Source organism: Gallus gallus, chromosome 1 (genome assembly GCF_016699485.2).
Source record: "Gallus gallus isolate bGalGal1 chromosome 1, bGalGal1.mat.broiler.GRCg7b, whole genome shotgun sequence".
In the NCBI taxonomy this organism is placed as follows: Eukaryota; Metazoa; Chordata; class Aves; order Galliformes; family Phasianidae; genus Gallus; species Gallus gallus.
This window is the reverse complement of record NC_052532.1, coordinates 166,968,310-166,987,779: the sequence shown is the minus strand read 5'-3', so window position 1 is coordinate 166,987,779 and position 19,470 is coordinate 166,968,310. Positions and strand designations below refer to the sequence as shown.

Genomic DNA, 19,470 nt, shown 5'->3' with positions numbered 1-19,470 from the left:
ATATAGAAAAATTGCGTGTTTCTTGAGTAGCATTTCCATGTGCACGACTCAGAATGCCTTTTTATTTTGGTTTCAATAAATGTTACAGGCTGAAGGCTGTATTCAAAGCAACTTCCTGCCTTGCACGCAATCTCTGAATGCGCTGCGTTCTAAGATGAGATCTACGAATGGTAATATTTGAGGAAAGCAGTGGATTTATGTAAATAATATCAATGCTTTTGTAGGGTCATTAATAAAGATCTGCCAGAGCTATAAAAAACTGCCTGGAGACTATGAAGCAGAAGTGTTCAGTGTTTAGTTTTATTTTCACTGGTTAGGTCACGCTAATTTTCTCCAAGGAAAAAAGGACTGATTATTTGTGCTAATTAGAGATACATCACTGGTCTGAATCACATCTGTAATTAGTACCAAGATTTTAAATAGGTGTCAGAGATTTTTTGACTACAATTTGCATTGTTAATTTGCTGTAGATGCATACATACATGTATCTACAGATTTAAGGAACAAAAGGAACAGCTGGTTCATTTTTAAAGCAATTGGTTCAAGGTGTTGCACGATCTGACATTACTATTCCTTCTGCTTGTGGCTGAGCTGTGGTGTGTTTGCTGCTTCTGGACACCTCCACTTTGTTACAGGAATGTAAGTGGAGTTGGGAAACCAGAAAATAAACCTATGCTAGCTGCTGTCATCCACTCAGCCTGGTAACTCTGCAGAAGTGTTGGTGGAAATAGCAGTACTTAGGTTTGCTCTGTTGGTTTCTGAGACAAATAGAGAAAGATGCTGAAAGGAAGAAATGCTTTGAGGGAAGATGAGCAACAGGCTGGCCTGGGATGTGTAAGAACTGGATTGGAAGGTGGCATGTGTTTCCTGCTGTGTCCAGAATGCACCACTGAATAAGTACAAATGTAGATGGCAGGATAAAAATGGAAACTATTCAAACCACATGCAATTAACTTGTATACAGATGGTTTTCTGGCATTCACAGCTGCATAGATTTTGGTTGTGTAATTTTTTAGATGTGCAATGGCAGGTTGGAGCATCTGTACGTCCATCTCCAGCTGTTCATGCACATAAAATAGATAAGGAAGTGAAGCCAAGTAGGCATTGTGTGTAGCATCAGACTTACTAGCAGTGATAGGCATCTAAAATATACTAGAACAACATCCTCTCCTGTCAAATGGCTCTTGTATCAGTCTTTTATGAAAAGCAGCTGCGTATTTTAGATCAAAAGAGTCTCTCCAATTTCATAAAAATGAAATATTGAGAACTGCTAAGTATACATTATATCTCCAGGATGAAGCCTAGGGGCTGAGAATCCCAAGAAGAATTGGAGGATTGCTGAAGGTGTAAGATAGATGAGTTCCTCATGTAGCCTTGATACATCCTCGAGACTATGTCTTTGTAAACCGTAGGATTTAGGTCCTTTACAGAGTAAAGCAAGCAATTAACTTTCCAAAAAACTTGTTTAGCCTTGCATTAAAAAACCAAAACCATTCTTTGAGTTAACGTGGAATCTAAATTGATATTCATTTTCATGGAGAACCTAAAAAAAATACTGTCTTGGTTAGTGAAAAATCTGCATTTTCGTCTTGTATTTCTTCACTCTTATAAAAGAAATAATAAAAATGTGTTTGAAATGTCTTGTTAAAATGTTTAGGCTGGACTTTCCAGTAATGTAGTTATCTCTTTGAATACCTAAAGCTGGTATAAGACTGCCGTTCAAATGGCCAACTGCAACCCCCATGTGCTTGTGTTGGCTCCAGGTTGTCACTGCTAATGGAGAAACAGCTCAAGAGGAACAGTTGCAATCTTGGTGTAGATCTTTCCATTTCTCAGTTTCTTTTTGGTAACACCATCAGCTGGCATGACTTGACTGTGGCTTCAGGATTTATTTATTTCAGTGATTTTTTTTTTTTTTTTTTTTTTTTTTTTTTCAGTTTTAGCTTCTGGCCCAGCTTCCTGCTGAAGGAAAGCACCACAGCCATTACTTGGTGATGCACAGTTGGATTGCAGGCCTGTTGGAAGGCCTCCCAGAGGGCCACAGGCTTTCCTTATCACATCGTGTCCAGTATGCGTCTTTGTATGGATTGCTCTTTGTTTTCCTCTGCTCCAGCTATGTTTGCAGAGCACTGAGTTTGCACTTGTACTTGCACACAGCTTCTACTTATTTCTTACAGAGTTCCCTTTCAGCAATTAGATGTCTGGGAGGGGTTGTGTAAGAGTCATGGTTTGTTCTGCTGTGGAAGGTGAAATCTGGTCTTTCAGAGAGTAATCTTCTATGGGAAATGAAGGAGTCGATCCGTCATTTCTAGAGGAATGCTGCACCTGTTTGTGCATCGTTAATAAGACTTCTCTATTTAATGTTCTCTGGGGTATGTGTCTCTCCCTTGATCCACTTGAAGTGCGTTCTCATAGTTAATGATCTGAATTTGCCAAGCACACTGACTCATTTCAGTGCTGTTTTTCATTATGTAAGCTATTAGCAGGTCACTGCTCAGATGCTGGAAAATCTGTTTTGGGCTAATAGCGAGGTGTACAAGTGCCTCTCCATGGTATATTTGCTACCTGTGCACATGTGTTCTGGCTTGATAGTTGGTAGAAAATCTGATGGCAATATGGGATGCAGCGTCTATGCTGTTAGCAGTCAATTCCTAATCAGCCTTTCATTAACACATCCAACACTTCACCTTTTCTAGGATTTTTGCACTGCGTGACTGAATGAGTGTGAGAGGAATCACACTGCTGTATGAAAGAAGGTGTTGATAAGTGAGGAAGTCACATCCATCCCAGGAGAAAGAGAGTTATTGTAGTAGAGGAGGTAATAATGCAGGATAAGAAACTCTTGGAGGTTGTTTCAAGTGGCTGCATATGAGAACCTGGCTTTCTGGCATCTCTGAAAGTCAGTAACAACACGGCTGAGGATCCAGAATTTATGAAGGCTTTTGAAAAGAGTAGTAGTTGGACATAGGAAAGCCTTGAAGAAAATATTCAGGGGCTTATTCTAGGGCCCAAGTTTTGAAAAATCCAAGTTACACTGCTAACATCAGACGGTAGTTATTACAGGAGCGATCCTCCTGTTGCCTCTTCTTGGATAGTACCCTTATTTTTAGATGGTTGCCTTCATATCTACACAGATTTTTTTTTCTCCACATACAGGCAAACTGAGAATGGACGAATGAAAGTTAGACATTAGCCCAAGCTTGAATTTTATTTCTGAACTTCACCCATTTTCGTGATCACTTTATGTGATTATTTTTTTTTCTCTTTCCCTAAGTGATACCTAAAATTACTCGTAAGAACAGAAGAGGAGAGCAAGGAAATTTGAAACAAAACAAATCACCACCACCAGCAAAAAAACACCATTCTCACATTGCTTATTTTGGAGGAAAGTCTTGAGTTACTCTTCTCCTAGCTAGGACAAACCTAGGAGAATTGTCCATCCATGCAGAGATTCACAGCCCAGTGGATAGAGCTGAAGATCTTGAATGTCAGTGCCCTTCCTTATCAGAGAGAAAATGAAGAAGACCATCCTTGCATGAGCTTGCACAGGAAGGAAATACTACAGTTAATGTGTGTGGTGAGGTCTCAAAAATATTATCAGCATAAAGCTGTGCAGAGACAGGTTCCCTACAAGGAAAAAGGGACGTTGGAGGACGTATTATGTTGCAGTATTTATTACATAAGAGGTATTTGCATGATAAGGAGTGAATGCAGATTTTAGAATAAAGAGGATGGGATGAATGATGTTAATGAAAAACTGATTGATGAAAGCAGGAGTTTGTCTACCGTGCCACTCTCATATTTTCTGCGCCCCCGCAATGATTTTATGGACATCTGAGTAAAACGATGGGTAGATTAATCCTTCGGCATGCTGAATTTGTTTGGAGGGTCTGCTGTGCCAAGATGGAGGTGGGATGAATCCATATCTGATCCTACAGATGTTAGTCAGGTGCCTGTTCTCTCCATGCAGCTGAGAGAACAGCTTCAGGGGGTGATTCAGCCCAGCTATGTTTTGCACTGCCTATTTCTCCCCACGCTGTATGGAAATGTGATCCAGCAGCAGCTTGGATTTGCTCCACTCAGCTCTGGGTCCTTAACTGGCCACCTCAGTCAAGAGTCCAGTTGTCCTCAGCTCCATGTTTTGCCGTGCTGGATATAGAGGGGAGACCTGTAGTAGGTAGTTTTAGATGCCTTTCTCTTTTTCTTGAGATGCAGGAAACCTAGTTTGACGATACCCTGACAGCTGGGACTGTTCTGTTTATTTTAATTCTTGTACTAAGAATAAGACTGCTTGTACGGCTGTGTTAATAAATATGGTCCCAAGTAGAGACATGTGTTTTGCAGACTTTTTGTTGTCTGATCCGGCTTCTCCACATCCTGCTTTTGTGACTAAGCAGAACCCACTCTGCCAAGCGTGTGCCGTGAGAAGAAGCTACCTGCTGGACACAATGCACTTAATCTTTTCCAGATTTTGTTTCTTTCAGTTGATATCCCTAAACATCACATAGCAGGTTTTCACAAGAGCTGCTCTTTGATATTTATTGGATGTCGGCCATAGCTGGGACACAGCACCCAGGAAGTCCTCAGTGCCGTTGCCACAGCTTGAGATTGTTTTGAGCTCTCTTTGTAGCAGATAAACAACTTTCCTGTAAGAATTTACCTTTATGGAGATTTAAGGGTTTTGAGCTTTAGTGTTCAAAAAGACACCTTGAACTGAGGGACAGCGAAAGGCCAACATGCCCTCACTTTGGAACCTACCAATCCAACTGATGGAGTAGATGGTGCCTTGTGATACAGTATTATCAATTAGACACCTGCCAGGGACTCCTGTGACTCAGAGACGTAATGGCTGGCTGGCTGGCTGCTGCTTTCTAGGTAGTCCCTCATAATATAGTCCTCTGTCCTCTGCCTTGTGTAAAATTTAATTCATGACATTGCAGACGAGCTGTGTTTGTTCTCATTACGTGATGCGTGTCTGTGAGATGAGTCAGCTGCACAAATCATCGTGACCAAGACAGCTGAAATTATGCCATACCACAGGAGATACTGATTTAGTCACTATTACTGTTTTCTCTAATACAGGGGAAGTCAATCATGTGTTAATTATTTTTCTGAAGAAAAAATATTAAGAAAAACTATTAAAGATTAAACTGGTATTATTAGTAGCGAGAGAATCTCTTTTACTGTGTAAACTCTGTGTAACAACCAGCAGACCTCATGATCTTGTTCTTGGTATGGAAATCCTTTGAAAGTTGGTAGGCCAGCGTATCTTCCTTCCTGAGTGAAAAATGCTGCTTTTCAGGAAATCAATTGATTTTCTAAGCATAAGCTTTAAAAAGGTTATGCCAGAATATCTGATAACCTATTTAAGTTGCACTTTGAAAGAGTACGCTCCATGTACTCCTTCCAATTTATGTATTAATCTTGATCAGTTAAATGTGTTTTAAATTTCTAATTTAGGAGGACAGTAACGTGATATTTAAGATTGCAGCAAGGATGGATTTTAAGAAATTGGGACACTGCTCTTGACAAAGTTGTGAGATCAGCGCTTCTAAACCTCCATTTTCTGATTTATAAAATCTACACAATGCTTCAAATATTTAGTGTTCTGTGTTTGAGGGAGGCTTAAGCTTAAACATCCAATCCATCTGGGATCTCAAGGAAGGCTGGAAATATCTTTTCCTTTTAAATGTTGGATGTGGCTTCATGCTCAGAATGGAAGTATCATCTAACTGATTGAGATCATTTTAAGATATGATATGCCAGCACTGCATGAATACATTTGACAGTTTGGGGGTTGATTAGGTAATGCAATTGCGCTCACAGACACTTCAACATTGTGGCAAGAATTAAGGCATGTAAGATTGCTGGACTTCTGTGGGTAGTTAGAGTCCAGTTAAGAATCTAATTTGTAATGAATTCGACTCCTTTTCTTCTACTTCAGAATGCCAAGAAAATTTTGGTATCTTTTTGTAAGTGTTTCTAGTTTGCAAAGCCCTTTAGTTAGAGTTGCTCGGTGTGATGTAATGCAGTGGAAAGGAGCTTGGGAGCTTTTCACTTGCGCAAGGATCTGGAAGTGTCACCCAATAGATACAAAGAGTGCTAATCCCTAAAAGCTCTTGGGATGCATTGCAGCAATATATGAATACTTCTGGATGGCAATCATCTCCTTATGCTCCCTTCTGGCCCTCAGAACACTTGAAGGCAATGTGCATCTTAAAGCAAAACGACACAGGTGCCATTGTTAGCAATCTAAGCTTAAAAATCAAGACTCAGACCACCCAAATCACGAGATTTTAAGAACAAAGAAAGCTTTCATCCCAGTCTTCGTGCATTTTAATTTCTCACGACTTCCCTCTCACTGTGTATGTGAGGGGGTGGACAATAACTTGACATTGAAAAGTACACCTTTAATTCCCAGCCCTCTCTGCTTCCTCCTTCTTGAACTGGTTTCCTTTTGATCACCCTAAAACAAGGATGACCGCTCCACAATTCTTATCACTCTGCTGCTTCTTCCTTCCTATTTCAACACCTGTTCCCCTGGAGGCCCTGCTGACGTAGAACTATTCAATGCTAACACATCTAATCCCAAGCTCCCAAATGCTTTTCCTAGCATTCAAATGATCTATTTCCTTTGAATAAAAATGTATTATTATTTTTTCAGGTTCTTTCAATTTTCCATTATCTTTTTGATAATAATCTGAGCTTGTGGCAGACTTTCATATCAGACAATTCTGGCTTCCTAAAAGTGAGTACATTGCATCAATGACACCCAAAACTTCCTACTGCTGGGTGCTACAGTGCATGATACTAAACTAAAGCCAAATTCTCCTACGACAGAAAGCTGTGGCCTGCTTTGAAAGACAGCTGGAAATAATGAAACTTAAAGCAGATCTGACCCATGCAGATGGTGCCCTTTGGACGGAGGAGAGGTTCTTTCCCAATGGTTATTCTTTCCAGCCTGAAGCTCTCAGGTTTAACCATGGCTCCTATAACATCCACACTGGAAGATCTCCATGAAGAGAGAGACTTTGCTCCTGCCAATTCTGCAGCCCAACTACATGTTTGCTCCCTGCTCATCACTGCAGGGATGGCCATCTCTCTCTCTCTCCTTTCTTACCCATCCTCAAGAAACCTCCTGTGGCTGAACACACACAGTCATTAAATCATCCTCCTCTCTAGATATTTCCATATAAGTGCAGAAGCCTGCAGGAGGAAATTATGCAGCCTTCATGCCTGCTGCCTGGCCACAATTCTTCTGACAGAGCAAAGCATGCAATAAACTGGACAAAGAAATCAAGTAGTTACTCTCCTGTGAAGCTGTGGGGGTATTTTCATGTTGTAGCATCTTGCTATATTGATAATCCTGCTTAGTGCTGGAAAAAGCCATCCTTGGAGCTGAGCTTCATGTAGTCCTTTTATTTGATATATTTTTCTTAATAGTTGATTCTTAACCCATTTAATTAAAGCAGAAATGTAGTATTTTCTCTCCAATTTTATTGTGTAATTACTTAAACATTGTAAATCAGAGAAAAAAATATGGCAAGTTTAACTTCTGGTTAAAATGCCATCACTAGAAATAGCTGTATGAGTTCAGACAATGATAATTCAATTAAAAATGATTTACCAAAGATTATTTCCACTTCTCCCTTGATCTGCCCTGCATGCCCTGCCTTCTGCATGGGACTTGGACAGTGCTTTAGTCAGCTTTTCCATTCATCTGGCTCATTATACCCTGGTTTGGGGATTTGATTTTTGGTTTCTTTTTTTATTTGGCTAGGATTTCAGGCAGAATAAAGTCCAAGAGTGGCAGCAGAGACTATGGTGCTGGGTTTACATATGTTGTACTGCATGTGTCACCCAGAAAACTACAGGATAAAAGAGCTTTTAGGGTCTTTAGGACTTTCTTGTACACAATGCCTTCTGCCTCAGAGTCATTTTGGAGATGCTAGGATGCTGCTTCATCTGGGCTCTTTCCCCATCTTTGAGACAGTCTCTTTCTCCTCTTGCTGTCACTGCCTGCTGCCTTCACCCCTGCATCCACAGCTCTGTCTCTAATAGCGTAGGGCCATAGAATCATAAAACCACAGAACCACTTGAGTTGGAAGGGACCTTTAAAGGCCATCTGGTCCAACTCCCCTGCAACAAACAGGAATGTCTACACCAAGATCTGGGTGCTCAGAGCCCAGCCCAGTCTGACCTTGAATGTCTCTAACTGCTCTGTGAACATCATCCCACAGCAGTCGATGCCTCACCCTGATGTGGCTGTCAGTTTTTCTCTTGGCACACTTTCAGGACACTTAAAAGCAGTGAGTCACTTTTACTAAGGCAAGATCAGTTTCTTGCACAGGTAGACTGCAGGGGCACAGCTGCCATTTTATGGCCTCTGCTCCGTTGCCAGCAGTGGGAATTAGCAGCTGTATCAGTTAAGGGCAATTCATGTTTTATACCTCTTACTATCTCAAGACAAGGGAGAGGGAAAGATCTCAAACTGACAAGCATTTTAAAGGATGATGTGTGGTAAAATTTTAACATCGTATTTCTTTTCTTTAAAAAAGGAGAGAAGGTAGAATAATAGTAATTTGAGTTCTGATTTGCAAATTTTGTTGGAGAAGGTGGAGCAGCCAGGGAGGAATTATGAGAATAATTTAGAATCCAGGGTATAAGCTATGAGCTGTTGATCACTGTTTTCCTATGTTATTTCCGTTAATGTTCCATCTTTAAGGAAACAGAAATCCTGTCTGTGTTGTTGTTGACCACTTTGGAGTCAAGGGGTAAAAAAAAGGTACAAAATGCAGATTCATAGAATCACCATGGAATCATAGAATGGCCTGGGTTGAAAAGGACCACAATGATCATTGAGTTTCAACCCCTCTGCTATGTGCAGGGTCGCCAACCACCAGACCAGGCTGCCCAGAGCCACATCCAGCCTGGCCTTGAATGCCTGCAGGGATGGGGCATCCACAACCTCCTTGGGCAGCCTGTTCCACGATTCTATGATGCTCAGGTGATGATGTTCTTTTAAAATCCCTTTTGGAACAGACATCCCCCACTACACACCGTAAATACATTCTCTGAATCTCAGGACACTTGTGAGGTGGGTAGAAGAGATTTGGTCTGCCTTATAGAGTGGGACTGCTTTGGGAAAAGTGGAATTGCAGTGGATTGGAGAAAGCTAGAGTTACAGTTGGAAACACTTTATTCAGAAAATATTATTTTTATATAGGTTGTTAAGACTATCTAAAAGTCCCTGGTGAGGGAAACCAAACCCACAATTGAATTGACTAGTCATTCTTTAAGAAGACTCCTGTTATTTGCTGCTGCAGTGCAGCAGAGAACAGAGGGTATATTAACACAGATGCTTGGCAAGATATTTTAGCTATAACTGTCAAAGCCACTTCAAAATTAGAGTAAACTATTGGACAGCTTTAAAAATGAGTGTTGTAACTTTACGAAAGATTGTTACCATAATCCTTGCAGATCAACATGCAGCAAGATTATTTTGTCGGAAATATGTGCCTACAGGCTATTTATTTTTTGTGTTTTGTTTAACAGCAATTGGCGCCTGAGATCAAGAAGGCTTAAACCAATTATGAGAGCTGGTGCAGCAAAAACCATGATTGATACATTTACAACACAAGGTCGATTTTTGTAGTAATGCCATTTTATTAGGGAGTGGAGCAAGGAGGAGAAGGGGACAGAAAGCATAAGACTTTGTAGCACCAAATTAACAAGGTATTCTGGCCGCATACAGATGTTCCTTCCCTCCTGCAAGACGCACTGACGGCTCTATGCAGACCTCAGAGAAGAGACAGCCGTGTAGTTGTTACTAAGCCTACTTCCCTCTCACTTTGGCTTATTGGATTATTTTGTACAGTGGAATGATAGGAATTTAAAAATGAAAAAAATGCAGTTGAGTCATCTGGCCCATCTTGCAGCTAATGCAGGATTGTTCTCTGCGGATCTCTGTCCACTTGGCTTTAGATGTGATTGGACTTCAGCCAATTTCCTTTGGAAGATTATTCTACAATAGAATACATTTCATTACTAGGATTTTTTTTTTCCTGTCAGCCTGAATTTCACTTTGCTCAGTGTAATCACATTACTCTTAGCTATAGTTTCCTGAAAATCCCTATTAAAAAAAAATCCTTAGTGAGTGCATCCTTCCAGAGCTTGTAGATAATTATCATGCTTCTCTTTCAACTGTGGCTTTAGTCAAGCTATACATACTTAGTTATTTTAATATTTTCTAATAAATCAATCTTCCTAGATTAATGATGACATTTACTGCAGCTATCATTAAGCCAAATCTCAAATTCTTCTATTTAAAATTCAACAAGAAAAGGCTGGGCTGAATAAAGACTTACAGATTAGATCCCGGTGTCATTGAATACCCATCTTTTGAACTCCTGTTTTTGACTTCAGATCTGTAATTTGTCTGAATGGCAGCTCTCCTGAGGCAGACTTCAGCAGTAAGACTTGTCTAAACCACCTTGAGTTATCTAGCGTAAGTGCCTACATCAAAGCTATTCTCCCTAGATTCCTTTTATGATCATTGGACCCTATAGTTGGGTGCAATTCATCTCAGCCATTTTATGTATCCATGTTATGATGAGAAGAATTGAGCCCTCAAGGTACCTATTTCTCTCTCTCAATTAAGGGTAGCCCAAGGTGATGTGTTCCAGTATTGACATTTGCAGTTGGTGAGACAAATTCTTCACCCTGGTGCTGAAGCTATGGAGATCAATACAGAGCAACTGTGCTGGAGGGCCACCTGAATTACACTCATCAGTCCTGTCCTGGACCAAAGACTTGCTCTGGTATTCAAAGGCAAATTTTGTGCACATTGAGACATCATGATTCGAGAAGAGAGAAGTCTTTATGCTCTCTGTGGCAACGCCACATACTGGAGACAGCACTGGGGAACTTAGTTCAGTGAAGCCTAATGTACTGGATGTGCTGAGATCTTCCTAACGCATCTGAATGGCACTGAATTTAATGCAGAAGTATGATGTTTACACTGAAAAACTGGGGAGTGGGTAAAACTGCCTTTTGCATAGACATGAAACAGGTGCAGCACTTACTTGTAGAGAGGAGGGGATGTAGGTGTCAGCTGCTTAGGTTTTTGAGGACTGGAGGAGGGCTGTAGTCTGTCTTTCACTTTCCAGGTCCTCTAGTAAGATGGCTGCTGCATGGCAGATGCCTTCTGTTCTCCCCTTCTCAATTACATATTTGTCCTTTGCTGAAAGCTTAGTGCTCAGAATCCAAACTGCATTTAACAGGTAGCCCCAGGCAGATGACTGCTCAGGTGCAATCCTTGCCTTTTGGCTAGTCATAGGTTACAGCTTGCTCTCCATGCAGCTGTAATCGTTCCTAACTTAAAATGGAATAAGTAGGAAAAGAAATCAGCATCTGTGTTTTGTTAAAACAAAACAAAACAAAACAAAAAAGGTTAAATTATGGTTTCCCAGTAGATGGTTCCCTTCTGGCAGGCTTGATGGCAAAATATGCTAAGCCTCCATTCCCTGTAATTGGTATATAGTATCTCAGCAGAAACTTTATTCTAAATATATTTCGAGAGTAAATACCAGAGAGGGAGAAGAGCTGTTGAAATTGAGAGATAATATCAGCACAAGTTAACATGTTTATTAATTAATCCTGAAAGAATTTAGAATGAAAATTAAAAGAAATTTTTCAAACATCCCAAGAGGTGAAGTTCTGAATTTCTGGAATAAACTCCAAATACATTGTTAGAGTTGAAAACCAAAACAGATTGAAGATAGAACTTGGTAAATTTGTGCAAGGTTTTCTGCATTATGCATTATCACGCATAGGAACATTTACAGTGGTTAACAAAAAATAAAATTAAGCATATGATGTGAATATCCAGATATAGTGGTACCAAAGGGGAACGAGAAAGGAGGCTGACTTCTCATGTGCTGGTGCCATAATCTGTTGTATGTTGAATCCAGTGGTTCATGGAGTCTGCTGTTTGCTGGCAGATGCCAGGAAGACTCAATCTGAGAGGTCAGCATAGGAAATTCCTTGCTGTTGCCAGGCCTTGGAGATGGGGATGTCAGCTGCCTTCCTCCCCCAAGAATCTCTTGATTTTGGTCTTATCTTATCGGTGTTAGGAAATGATTGTATGCTGTGTGTGTGTCTGGGGAGCACATACTGTGTGTCTCTCCTGGACAAAGCAAGATCAGGAACTAGACAAGGATCCAGTTTGCCCCTGTGGGCGTTATACTCCTTCAGTATTGCTTCCCAAGCACTATACTCAAATTTTTCTCAGCCAAAACCTCTGCCGAAAATTTAGCAGACAACAGGGTTTTGCTCTTAACTCACAGTAACAGGAGCAAAATGCAGCTATTCCCATCATTCTTACAGGCATGCAACCCTCACAGACTACAGGCCTACCACAGCTCCATCTTAATGCTAACAGATACAGTACAGGATTGTTTTGGGATATTTAACTCTCAATCATTACTGTCCTGAAGACGAGAAGAGCTTGGAGGAATGTGTGTTGGGCAGGGGTAGCATTTTTAGCTACCTTTGCTTAAAACTGCTCCTCTATCCTTATACTGTTGTATCATCGTGATGTGAACTCATTCTGCTGCTAGTCTGTCTGCTAACAACCTCTGTGTGCTACTCCTCATCATTTGTGATTTTTCAGAGGATAACGTCTTGGTGCCTGTCCTCCACTTCAAGCAGAAGGCACAAATGATACTGCTGAGAAGGGCTTCCTAGGCTCCTTTCTAAGTTCTTGATCCTGCTTCCCTTCACAGCTTGCTTATGAGACAAGAAGGAAAGTAGGCCATTCTTTAAAGCTAAAAATAACTGACCAAACACCTACGAGTTGTTGCTGGCCTCCATTACAGTGGCTGTTTTAATGAGGATAGGGTGATCCTCCTTTGAAAGAGGGTATGGTGTCTCTTCTATGGATTTCTTGACCCACCTGTGGGTCTCATTCTTCATTCCTGAGTCTGAGCTTTACTGCTGACTGGTTCTGAATGGTTCATCCTTTTTTGCAGCTATGTGGTAACCTAATCTTCAGATATTACAGTGCTGGATTTTATTTAAGGACCTTCCCAGACAACTGAATGTCATGGGCATGCCAAACTTACCTATGTTGTCCTTGTAAGACGTCGTCCTGAAAAATGTGATCAATGTTCAATTTATTGGAACTCCTCTTTGTGATTATTTGAACAGGATTTTTTCAGTAGTTGTCACTGTCGTTGAAGAAGGGCAGGGTTTGAAATGTACTCCATCTAAAACGTTGAATTGCTTACGAGGTCTTTCAGAATGAAGCAGTGCAGCTCGGTTTTTCTGCCTTTCTTTTAAAATAGGAAAATAAAAAAAAAGTGTGTATTTCCATACTGGATTTCTATTCCAGTCTCTAGACCTCAATGATGAAAGCACACCTGCAGATCTCAGACCATCTGCAGGGATGCAGCAGGGTAGCATAGGCTACCCTGCCTACTCCAAGGCAGCGGTTGTGTTTTCTGCCTATGTCAGGGGAGGTGAGGACCGCTTCCCTTCAGAAGTGCCTGCCACAGTAAAGTTGCTCAACTCTTTGTTCTTTCCCAGAAGTGTACTGGGTTGGGAATCTTTGCAATGTAAATGCTGCTTCTGAGACAGTGCAGGGTGTCCTTTCCCACTTTTTCCCACAGATCACTTGGAGAGTTCAGTCATGGAAAATGGACACTGTCAGAGATTCAAAATTGAGCACAGAAGGATCTGCATTCTTATATATCTCCTCGTTTTACTTTTTCATCAGAGAACATTGGTTTGTACTAGCTTGCCAAGAAGACAACTCAAGAAAGGATTTCACTTTCTAGTCTACTTCACTGTCAGTTCAGGATAGTCCCAGAAACCATTTGCTGTATTGATTAAGCTGCTGTCCAGTGTAGTTACTCTGTCCGTAACAGCGATGGGTGAATACTCTCATTGTGATGGGTGAATCTGTTCACAGGGAGAGATATGGGGCTGGGTTGACACTGACTGACTCCACTTCCTGCCTATTTGGTTGAAGCAGAGAACACAGACTTTAAATACTAATGTTGCTGAAGAGGGAATAAAACACCCCACAAAGTAATAGGTTAAAAAAATGTTTTATTGCATTATCGTGTAGCACACTCCATTGCACACAGCGTGACTGTAATTTTGTCAATGGTGGTGTACAGGTTAATACACTTTATTGAAGCAGTTTCATTAGACTGAAACTGAAATCTGTACAGGAGGCTCTGTTTTTTTTTCTCTCTAAAGTCTATTAGGTGTTGTATCTTAGGGGAGCTGTAAGAAGATTGGCTCCAAAGAATAATTTGTTCCTTCTCTTCCAGAGAAAAGTTAGAATGTTTAATTTTAGTTAGGATAATTAGTATAATTTCACAGGGGTTCAGGAGATAAGAGAGAAGGTATGAGATAGAGCTTCTTTAATTTGCCTTTATTAACTGTACCAACTGTGAACCTGCTGGCCTCACCATACTGTCAGAAGGGGAGACATTTTTCTGTACTTGTAGATTTATGTTAAAAAGAACAAATTTAAAATAGGGATGGTAATCACGGAACCTGAAAGGGTAATTCTGAAAAATGAGGTATAATAAAGAAAGGCTTGGCATATCCATTTATTCCCAGGTTTCAGTCTTCAACTGAATGTGAAGGAAAGCCAGAAAACCCACCACCATCTTGTAAATTTTAATACCAAAAAAAAAAAAAAAAAAAAAAAGATGTAAAAATGAGAGCAGCCTGCTTTGTTACATGTTACTACCTGGCATCTGAAACAGATATCAATTATTAAGGATCTCACCTCTTAATTGCTGGATGCAAACCCAATTCTTGAAAAAGTTGCAGTTATTTCAGTGTATACTCTTTGCAGAGAAATAAAGACCTTATCCATAGTGTCTGATATACACTGCATATCCAGTGTAGCAAAATGGAAGGGTATTTACAAATTAATGCCTGTGAAATGAGGAGATCACAGCATGTTTCTGACATTGTGCTTCAGCGTTGGCTCTGTGATACTGTTTAGATAATTCTTGGTGTAGAATCTGCTCTCCTGTGATTTGAAAATCCTGCGCTGAGTACTGTCCAATTTAGTCACTTTGCCTAAGGCAGTGAGCAAAACTTGAGTCTGCCTTTGATAGTAATTACTTATACAGTAATGTGAAATACATAATGGATGATGTAAGAGTTGAAGCTGTTTATTTATTAGACAATTGTTTTGAGCAGGGGAATTCTTTTCTTGTAAGACAGTCAGCAAACATTCTCACCATACTTGCACTGTGAGTATAAATGAGCAAAGAATCACCCAGTAAAGTGTTACTTAGAGAGTGCTTGTTTGTTTCCCTTTTGCACTCCCAGCACTAGAGTTCCTTTTATTTCCTAGGAAAACTTGCATTCTGTAGAATGCAATGGGCACCTTCCAGCTGGAAAATTTTAGATCTAATAAATAGCATGTAAAAGAGCTGGCAGACGGTGCCCTGGACTTCTTCCATCCCAGACTCCAGAGAAATGTGGCTGAAAGGAAGATGAAGAGGCCAGATAATTTGTGCTCTGTATTTGCAGCCCTTGGATGTCTGGAGCTTCTGAAAGCTTACAGAGGTGACCAAAATTATAAAATAAAGCAAAACCTCAAAAAATTCCCTTTACCCCTTTTCCTCCTACCTCACGTATATACACTCATTTGCACGCAAGTAAGTAGACAGACCAACTGGGATAAAATAATAAACACTCATAGTTTAAGTTTTCAGTTGGCTCTGAAGTGGAATCAGTTTTATGTTGGTACAGATGATGCTCGGAGTGCTTTTTGCAAAGGGTGAGAAATGCCCTTAAAATAAAAGAAAAAGAAAGAAAAGAGTGCAAAAACAATGATGTAGACCATTAGACCATTGGAACCCCAATGCATCAGTGCCTGTACCTCATCTCCTTCTGACAAATGTGTTCAGTGAAAAAAAGAAAAAAGGTCTTTAAAGGATATAACCATGGAACATCACAGTGCCATGTGGCACACCATCTCTTCCACACCTTTCTAGGCCTAAATAGCAAAGTCAAGATCCAGCAGCTCCGTGTAGTTTCTGATGAGACCACTATGCCCTTCTGTGCTTCTTTCATTAGAATTATAAAGGGTGGATTTAATTGTATTTAATGTCCTGGCTGGACGTTGTGTTTTTGATGTGCTGTCAGATCGGAGCAGTTCTTCATGCGGTAAATATTACCCCAACTTACACTCAGGCTTCAGCCCCGCATCAAGCGAAAATATTGAGGTTGTTTAAATGCAGCAAGGCTTGCAAATAACAATTTTTTTTGAACCGCCAGCATGTCAAAACATTGAAGGAAAATATTGAAGTGTACCAGTGGGCTTCCAGTTTGTCTGGTGCTTTTTCTATTGAATAATCACATCTTCTAGGGTCTAAAGTGGTAGTTCGTTGTATGTAATGTATTGCTGTCATGCCACAAGGCATTCAAAAAAAAGAGATTGAAATTATCTTGAGGAAACCAAATCGCTTTATTTCAAAGACAAATTGGATTGATCTATCTTACCATTCTCTATAGATTTCATAAGCACATTACTTGTTGAAGTGGTAGCAGACATTTTATATATTACAGCAATTTGCATACGTTCATTAAGCTGTGCTCTGTAAGGCTTTCTGACAGGGGCATTTGATGAATCCTTTTGTGAACTGCATTGTTTCTTTGCACAGAACAATCTGTTAAATCATGCCTTTGTCCTTCAGTTTGTCAGTATCAGTAAATGAAGCAGATGTTAATAACCGTGGGAGGGTTTGGGGGCTTTTTTGGTGTTTGCAGAATATGGGACAACTGTGGAGGGCACGGTGCATTTGCAAAAGTGACAGCTGGTGTTATTAAAGATAGAAAGTGTGCTACAAGTACAAAGTTTCCTTGGCATCTTTTAACAACCCCATGAGATCTTTTGGAACAGATAGATGGGTGGTCACTTCTAAAATAAAAGCTGATAATTTTATGCACAGCAAATTGTGTGTGTGTATCTGCATGTAATTTTTCTTGACTTTGGTTGCAAAGTTTGGCTGCCATAGAGCTGCCTCACCCATGCCGTAATTCACAATGTTTCCCTATAAATATGTGGTAAGAAATTCCCAGGTCAGCAGTCCCTTGAGACATGTCTTTGAGTGATGTTGTTTCATGCATTATCACATTAGGAGAATTTTACACCTGGTTTGTGTTTTCAAGTTTTATTGGTCTTGACTGCTCTTAGGTTCTACTTGGGTGCTTGACCAAACTTGGGTTCTACTGCCCATCATAAGGACCACTCAGCTTAAGATACTTGCATCCTGGCATCAGCATGCATGTAGGCGCCTAATGATGAGTGATAACTCCCATTCACGTGTGGTAGCTTGAGGGCTTGTAGTCCACTGCAGAGGATGAAACATACAACCATTAATGTGGGTAAGAGATGGAGGGAAAAAGAGAACCATAGAATGGCTTAAGTTGGAAGGGACCTTAAAGATCATAGAATGATAGAATCCTTATTGTTGGAAGGGACCTCTGAGGGTCATCAAGTCCAGGTCCCCTGCAATGAACAGGGACACCACAGCTAGATCAGGTTGCCCAGGGCCTGATCCAGAGTCACCTTGGAAGTCTCCGGAGATGGGGCATCAACCTCAACACTAGATCATCTAGTTCCAACCCAAAGCATAGTGTAGGAAATGAATTTATGTGAGAAAAGTGTTATAAAGCTGATTGATGGAGAAGTAAATGAAGAAAAGCAGAAGACATTATTTCAAAAAATAGAGTAAACTTTGGCCACACTTTGATCTTGCAGTTGCTTCTTATTGATATTACATACTAAACAGCCCCCGCTGCTTTTGGAGGTGGTATTCACTGATTTACACATTAACATTAATGGAATTCTCTTTGTGATTCCTCTGCTCCCTATTGTGGAAATCTCTTTTGGGGAACTGAATAGGAGATGCAAAGGGCAGAGATGTGGCATTATTCGTGCCTCCCTGTGATGCAGTCTGAGCTGCTGAGCCTGGCTTCTCTGCGGTTGACATCAGCAGCAGGAATGGCAAGATAGCATATAGAATAAATAACTCTAGCTATTGTCATGTTTATAGAGATTGCCTGAAAATATGTAGAGAAGACCTGTGAGGGATTTCTGTAGTTGTTGTTCTTACACATGAAAGTAGGCAGCAGCTACAAATCAGTGAGCTGTTGCTTTTGTAAGAAGAATTGGCAGAATCTTTCATGCAGTTGCTGGATAAAAATTTCTACTGCTTCTGCCTCACAGAGACAGCCTTATCTTTATGTCTGATTATCTTGCAAAAAAAAAAAAGAGCAGTGAAATAATTATCCATGCTGATATTTACATTTTGTCTCCCTGCTTGAAAATTGCCAGCTCACAGAAGGGAACAGAGGGAATCTAGGACTCCGTTGGTGGGTAGAGCCTTTGGAGAAGAAAATGCCTGCTATTCAGCTGCAGCACCTAGGTGCTCCCAGCCAGGTGACCATTGATGCGTAGTGGGTATGGGCTGCTCTGTGACTGACTCATCTAACTGCTGGGGTGATTCACTTTGCCAACGCTGGGAATCATGCGATGGGTACCAGTGGTGCAGCTGCAGGAGAAAGCTCAAGCAAAATTTTGGAGAAAAGAAAGAGGCAAGGCTTTTTCTACTGTGTACTTGAGGTTTCTTTAGAGTTGTGGCTGTTTCGCAGCACCGTGTGGAAGATTGTTCCCTGCTGCAGAATTCAAAGATGCTGTTGGTGCAATAGAAATACTCAGTACAGCATCTGTTCATGTTGGTGAAGCTGATGAAGTCATCTCAGAAATCCCTGTCCAAAGCAAAGATCAGCCCAAGAGCATTTGGACACATTAGGTAGTTTTTGTCTCCTTATCTTCCTTTCTCTATGTCTTGTCCTGGTCTGCTGAGCCTGTTTCTTTCTGCTGAAGTATCTTCTTCCTCTTTTTTTGCTTTCTTAAGCACGTTAGACTTATGAAATGCCTTACTCTCTGTGTCACTGTGCAGGAATGACCAGGAAAAAATACAGATACTCTAGGACTAATTGTAATTAAGTGTTACATATGCTTACAAAAATGTGCGTCTAGAATTTCACATCTGTAGCAGAACTGCCTCATTCAGCATTTTTGGACACAGAAGGAATGAACATGATGATGTTCATGTGGTTTCCCTGTTCCCACCACTGTCCTGCTGCAAATTAGAGGCAGAAAATTGCTTAAATGTACATAGGGTTGTTTGTGGTTTCCTAATACATTCTTGTTTTCTTCTATGCCATCATCAGTTTTGCATATTGACAATGTTGCTTTTGTTCTTTGATTACAGATAGTTGTAGCAAAACTGCTGTTTGGAAATTTGATGTACTTTCAGAGCTTTTTACTGATTTTGAATTCATATATAGAAGTCACCTAAGGACCTGTCTATTATTAAATGTGTAAAACTTAAGTTGTTGTACCATCAGTTTTGTCACCCACAA

General features: G+C 40.5%; 1 protein-coding gene across 12 annotated transcripts in view; it reads left to right on the top strand.

Moving 5' to 3' along the window:
• The window catches only part of ENOX1 (ecto-NOX disulfide-thiol exchanger 1), a 366,488-nt gene that overhangs the window by 49,746 nt on the left and 297,272 nt on the right, over positions 1–19,470 (top strand). The window lies entirely within an intron of this gene.